Here is a 7,594-nt window from a genome sequence, read left to right on the forward strand (position 1 = left end):
CCCATCCCCTTTCATCCTGGTTGTTCCACCTTGGGCAGATAGATGACTTCACATCTCAGTGCCCCAAAGAATGCTCTAATACCACAAAATGAACAAAGATTAGCATTGGTTTGCATTGGTGGAGGAAGTCATCTAACTGGGAATTCTCTATGCCAATGAAATCACAGATTCAATTGGAGAGAAAAAAGATTTGAACAGCTTAGTACACTAGATTTAGAGCTGGGAGGTACATTAGAGGCCATTGAGACCAATTGAATCCAACTGAGTCCAACTAGCAAGTGTAAGAGGCCACAGCAATAGCACTTCTAAGGCTATATCCCAAATAGATCACACAGATGGGAAAAGGACCTACATGTACAAAAATATTCATAGCAGCTCTTTCTGTGGTGGCAAAGAATTGGAAATTGAGAGGATGCCCATCAGTTGGGGAATGACTGAGCAAGTTGTGGTATATGAATGTGATGGAATACTATTGTGCTATAAGAAATGATGAACAGGTTGACTTCAGAAAAACCGGGAACGACTTGTATGGTCTGATGCTGAGTGAAGTGAGCAGAACCAAGAGAACATTGTACACAATAACAGCCACATTTGCGTGATGACTAATATTGATAAACTTAACCCTTCCTGGCAATACAAGGATCTAAGACATCTCCAGAGGCCTTGTGATGGAAAATGCTATCCACACCCAAAGAAAGAACTATGGAAGCCGAATTGTTATTTTTTTTCTCTTCTGTTGAGTTTTGTTTCCTCTTTCTGATGGTTCCTCCTATTGATTTTAATTTCTACTTACAACATCACTAATGTGAAAATATGTTTAATATGAATGTAAATGTATAGCCTGTATCAGATTGTGTGCCGTCTTGGGAAGGGTCGTAGGGAGGAAGGGGGAGAAAAATTTTAAACTCAAAAGCGTATGGAAGTGATTATTGATAAATCAAAAAAAATTAATAAAAAAAAAGAAGGAGTTTTATAATGAAAAAAAAGTATAAGAGGCTGGATTTGAGTCTGTCTTGACTGCAGACTCAGGACCTTACCCTCTACCCCACCCTGGCTCTCAGCACAGCTGTACAACTGGAGGGGACGTTAGAGACTAGACTGTCTAATCCAACCTCTCATTTTATGCCTGAAGCCCAAGGGCTTCAAAGACTCTGACTGCAGAGTTAACTCTCTTTTCACTTCTTAACCTGTCTCTGCTTTTATTCCTTCCTCTCCCACCTTTGATCCATCCTACATAGTTTGCCTCTTCCCAGGCATGGAAGCACACCAGGAAAAGCATTATGGGTATGCTTGAAGGCAGGAGACACCTGGAGTTGAATTCCAGCTTCATCCACTTACTAGCTGCATGATCCTGGGCAAATCACTTCTCCCTGGGTTTCTAGTCTTGTGATCTGTAAAATGGGGACAATAATTGTATTATGTACCATAGCGGATTATTAAGAGGAAAAGTAACTTATGAATGTTAGTGTGCTATAGAAATGGGACTTATCTATTAAAGCAGATAGAGCTCAAGGCCTGGAGTCAGGAAGCCCTGGGTTCAAATCCAGCCTCAGACACTTACTAGCTTGCCCGTTGGGCAACTCATCGTTTGCCTTAGTTATCTCAACTGTAAAATGGGGATAATAATAGCACCTCCCTTCCAGGGTTGCTGTGAGGATCAAATAAGATAATATTAGTAAAGCACTTAGCATAGGGCCTTACACATAATTGGTGCAACATAAATGCCAGCTATTATTGTTTATCATTATTTTTATCATTACTCACCCAGGTCAGCCTTAGAGAATGAAAAGTTAGTAGATTCCAGCCTCTTCCCAGAAAGAGAAAGAAGTAGCAGGGTGTAGGGACTCTCCCACATTCCATATAATGCCAATTTATCAACCAGCATTTATTAGGCAACCACTGTATGCCAGACACTACTGTATTGGGTGCTAGGGATTTGTTCTTTAGTCATTTCAGTTGTGTCTGACTCTTTGTGAGCCCTTTTGGGGCTGGATTAGTTTGCCATTTCCTTCTCCACCTCTTTCTATAGATGAGGAACCTGAGGCAAACAGGGTTAAGTGACTTGCCCAAGGTCATACAGCTAGTGTCTGAGGCTGAATTTGAACTCAGGTCTTCTGGACTCCTGGGTGAAGCACTCTATCCACTGCACCACCTAGCTGCTCTGGGTGCTAGAAATACAAAGACAGAAAAAGAAACAATCTCCGTCCTCGAGGAACTTACATTCTGGAACTGGGGCAAGGTAGCAGGAGGGAGCATCAGGTGCATAAATCCATATATACCAGATAAGAGGATTACAAAGGTAATTCTCTTTGTCTGGGACTCTGGTCTTTCTTTGGCCCCCACCCTCAATCAGGGACATCTCCTAGTGGTAGCCAGGGAGGCCCCTCCCAGGGACAGCTCAGCCCAAGGCAGCCCTCTGGAAGTAGATCAGGTAAGATGAATCAGGTGAGGTTAGGCCCTCTCCAGACTGCCTGGAGACTTCCTCTACTCCCCAAACCAAACCAAGGCCTTGGCCAAATCCGGCCTCCAGCCAACTGGTCACCAAGCGGCAGTCTGTTCTGGCAAGGAACGTCCTGGATGCTCAGAGCAGAGCAGACTCTGCAGAAGGTGTGAACTAGGCTAGGAAGGACTTCAGGTTTCATCTAGTCAGTGTGACCAATTTTACTGTGACAACGTCACTTAACCTCCAGGTGGTCTAGGCTAGCAGAAAGGGCAAGCACTCATTTGCATTGGCCGAGGGAATCCCTTCATTGGGAGTTCCCCATACCAAAGAAATAATAGATAAATCCCCACCCCTGCTCCCAGAAATTCTAACTTGGGATCACAGTCAGTTGTAGACTTGGAAGGAAACTTAAGAGACCATCTGGTCCAACCCCCTCATTTTACACCTGAGGAAACTGAGGCCTAGAGACATGAAGTGAGTGACTTAGCCCAAATCACACAGTAGGGGCCAAAGCCAGGATTTGAACTTAGGTCCTCTGACTCCAAATTCTATGCCCTTTCCACTTCTTAACCTAACTGGAGACCTGGAGAGGGTGAGGGACTTCCTGCAAGTTGAGTCTCCACATTTGCTGGCAGGTTCTTCCACCTTTGGCTCCCCAGAAATGCCCTCTGCTCCTCCCCGTCATACACACAAGCTAGGTTGTAGAGTTGATAGAGTGCCTCTGGATTTGGGTGGCCAGGAAGAGCTGAGTTCAAATCTTCCCGAAGAAATTTACTAGCTGTGTGATCCTGTGCAAGTGACTTAGCTTCCCAGCCTCAGTTTCTTCAGTTGTAAATTTGGGATAATGAGTAAGAGAGAGAGGGGCAGCTAGGTGGTGAAGTGGACCCTGGGCAAGTCACTTAATCCCCATTGCTTCCAAAATTAAAAAAAAAAAAAAGATAGAGCACTGGGCCTGGAGTCAGGAAGACAGTTCAAATTTGGCCTCAGATACTTACTAGCTGTGTGACCTTGTGCAAGTCACTTAACCCTGTTTGCCTCAGTTTCCTCATCTGTAAAATGAACTGAACTGGAAAAGAAAATGGCAAACCACTCTATTATCTTTGCCAAGAAAACCCCCAAATGGGGTCAGGAAAAGTCAGACACGACTGAACAGCAACAAAAATCAAAGGAGATAGACTGTCCTATAAATGTTGGTTATTATAATTGTTACCAAACATCCCTAGATGAAGCTTTTCTCCCTATGGAAGTTTGAGGAAGCCCTTTGTTTCACGTGTAGCTAGGAAACACCACCATGTGGGCAGGAAGGGGTTAAATTTTCTGTTCTTTTAAAAAATACACCCCAACCCTGGTGGGAACGGGGCTCCCAATGATTGGCTTTTTCCTGAGAAAGCCCGCCCAGGGGGCGGGCCAGGACTTCCATACAGTCCTAACTCGAGCGCAGAATTGTGTTTTGTCTGTGTGGGGAGGACCCCGGGGACATTACAGCAGGAAAGCATATGAGAGAGCATCTAGTTCCCCCCACCTTCTTTGTACAGATGGAGAAACTGAGCCCCAGCGAGAGCAAGGGGCTTGACCAGGTTCATCGTACAGCCCCTCGAGTGTCGAAGCTCTGACTCAAAGCCATGTCTTTAGGGACCCCAGGAGTCCGCCCCGCCACCCCTTCAGCCTCTCTGCTACCTGGCCCCGCTCTAGTTCAGTTGTCCCCCAAGAATCTCGGCTCTCATCCTGCTGCCTGCCCCCTCCTCCTTAGAGGATTCTATCCTCACCCACGATCCTCCAGGCCCCCCGGCCCTCCCTAAGGAATTCCTTTGTCCCTCTGGTTGCTAGGAGCTGAGACTTGGAATCCCTCTCCCTCACTCAGCTTCTGTTCTCCCCTCCCCTTTTTCCCTCCCTCCCCCCGCCCCAGGGCCTCCGAGGCTGTGGGGTCTGCACTCCTTGGCAAGGTCAGCCACAGAAATCCAGGGCTGAGATGAATTAACTCAGTGAGACGGTGAATGTAAAGCATGTTGTTAAGCAGGGCCGAGAGATTCCCCTGCTCTGGTGTCAGGAGCCCCTGGTGTGTGCCCGCAGCCACACTTCAGAGCGAACTGTGTGATTCTGGGAAACTTACTTCCCTATGTGAACCTGTTTCCTCGTCGAAAAAAATCAGCGGTTATATTTAATAGGAATGTATATATAGAGCCTATGTCAGATTGCACGCCGTCTTGGGGAGCGAGGGGGAGAAAATTTAAAACTCAAAAGCTTATGGACGTGATTGTTGAAAACTAAAAATAAATTAATTTAGTTTAAAAAAGAAAAGAATCAGCGGGTCCACCCGAGTCCCCAACCCATACACACACACACACACACACACACACACACACACACACACACACACTCAGGTTGGATATGTTCAATCAGTTAACAGGCATTTCAGACTGTGCTCATTTTCATACAAGGCACAAAACATTGAACCAGGAGTCAGAAAATTCTTAGCTCTTCCCGGGGTTCACTGTGAGCCTAGTAATTCATTCTTTCCCCTTCTGTTCCTCTATGCAGCAGATTTGGTCTCTAAGACCACCCCACCTCCCCTCTGCCCTGTGGCTCTGAGCCCTATAATGATCCTACAAGGAAATGTCAAAGCTGTTTCTCCCTGAGGCTTTCCACCCCTCCAGTAGGAATAGGGCACATAGGCTCCTCACTCCTTAAACCGTAGCTTTGAGAAGGTGAAGGTCCGAAAGGAAGTTGGGGTGCAGGAAGGAATGTTGTTTGACCTCCCACTCAAACCTTGGGAAGGTTAAGTGGGAGATTTGCCTTCCCAGGCCAGCAACCTCTAGGGCACCAGGAATTTGGTTCTGTGCCCACCTCCAGCCCCCAATCTGATCCATCCCTCTGAGATGGGGAAGGTGGGTAGAAGGGGGAAGCGCCCTCCCCGAGGTAAGCTGCCACATCCCCAAAGGGCCAAATCACTGGACCTGCTTATAGAGAACTCCAGGACTTGGAGACCGAAGACCTGAGTTCAAATCCATTTTCTGGCAGAGATGAGCTCTGTAAGTCACTTCTCCTTCTGAACCTCAGTTTCCCCATCTGTAATGATAATCATCCTATTTCACAGGGCTGTTATGAAGAATGTTTTGTTAGTCTTTGAGTGCTACAGAAACAGCAGCTTATTATTACAGGGCCATTGCCACCCTAAAACAAGAGGCATCCTGAACTGGGGTAGTGACTTGGAAACATTGGAAACAGTGTCAAATCACACCTCTTATTAGCACCTGTTCCATCTTGGGCAAGCTGGATCTCAGTTTCCTCATCTGTAAAATGAGAGGGTTGGGGACTCAGCAGCCTCTCAGGTCCCTTCCAGCTCTAAATCTGTGATCCCATAAACACCTCGTGGATGTCTGTGCAACACCAGGGCTATCATCCAACTGGAGGGCACAGTGGATAGAACATTAGGCCTAGAGTCAGAAGACCTGAGTTCAGATCCCACCTCAGATACTTACTACTTGTGTGAGTCTGAGCAAGTTTGCCTCGGCTTCCTCATCTGCAAACTGGGAATTATATTAGCCTACCTCCCGTAGCTATTGCAAGGATCAGAAGAGATAATAATTGTAAAGCACTGTGCCTGGCACATAGTAGGTGCTTAATAAATGCTTGTTTTCATCCTCATTTTTTTTGCATCATAGCCCACCCTCTTCTTTTACCATTCATTCATTTCCTGAGTGACCTGTTTTATGATCCTTCTTGAATTCTTCCCCATCCTTTAAAACCTAACCCAAATGTCCCCTGGGGGGGCCTTCCTTATCCTCTCTTGTCTGCTGGTAATACCTCCCCACCTCAGAGGCCACCATGGGATCATTGAAGGGTTCTCAAGACTTAGCACTGAGGGGACCTTGGAGATGATCAAGTTCAGGTCCCTGATTTTAATTAATAATATTCTTAATGATAATAATAGTGCACATTCATAGAATATTTTAAGGTTTGCAGTATTTTTCAAATATTATCTCATTTAATCCCCATAGCAGCCCTAGGTTTTTTTATTGTTCAGTCATATCCGACTCTTTTTAAAAAAATTTTTTTTTATTAGGTAATTGGGATTAAGTGACTTGTCCAGGGTCACACAGCTAGTAAGTGTCAAGTGTTTGGTCTAAGGCTGGATTTGAACTCAGGTTCTCCTGACTTCAGGGCCGGTGATCCATCCACTGCACCACCTAGCTGCGCCTTGTATCCGACTCTTTGTGACCCCATTTGGGGTTTTCTTGGCAAAGATACTAGAGTGGTTTGCCATTTCCTTCTCCAACTCATTTTACAGATGAGGAAACTGAGGCAAACGGGTTAAGTGACTTGCCCAGGGTCACACAGCTAGTCAGTGTCTGAGACCACATTGGAACTCAGGAAGCTGAGTCTTCCTGACTTCAGGTCGGGCATTCTATCCACCGTACCACCTAGCTGCCCCTAAACGCTACGAGCTGCGTGCTATTATGATCCTCATTTTTCATGAGGAAACTGAGGCAGAGATTAAGAGACTTGCCCAGGGTCGTGAAGCTATGAATCATGAGGCTGGGTTTCTAACTCCTTGCTGCCTATCTGTGAGAACTGAGCCCAGACTCAGGAAAGGACTTGCTGGAGTTTACCTCCCACCTAAACAGCTAATGCTAGCAGAGCAGAACAAAGACTGGGGGACTGTTTGTTGAGGATGGTGTAGAGGAGCCTCCCAATCTGGAAATGCTTGGGACTTCCTGTTCAGACCTTCAGTAATTTTGTGGACGGAGTTCCGAGTGTTCTAGGTGCTCAGGCTTCCTAAGCCTTTCTTGAGGGTCTTGCTTATCCCCTATTCCTGAAGCCATTCCTTCCATGCTTGGTGACACAAGCTCCCTTCCCCCCATCTCCATCTCTTCTGGTCTAGGTTCTCCATAGGGAGTGGGGGAAGAGTAGTTGCACTGGCCTGGCCCTAGACACGAGGGCAAAAACTAGGAGAGGCCCCAGGTCAGGGTCACACAGAAGGAGCTGTCAATATCAGAAGACAGGCGGTGGTGTGTGTGTGACAGAGAGAGAGAGAGAGAGAGAGAGAGAGAGAGAGAGAGAGAGAGAGAAAGAGAGAGAGACAGAGTCAGTCAGTCAGCAAGCCAACATGTCAAAGTCCATCCAAGTTGTCACAAAAGAGAAACCCTTCCA

Source organism: Vombatus ursinus, unplaced genomic scaffold (genome assembly GCF_900497805.2).
Source record: "Vombatus ursinus unplaced genomic scaffold, bare-nosed wombat genome assembly UNPS02014775.1, whole genome shotgun sequence".
NCBI lineage: Eukaryota > Metazoa > Chordata > Mammalia > Diprotodontia > Vombatidae > Vombatus > Vombatus ursinus.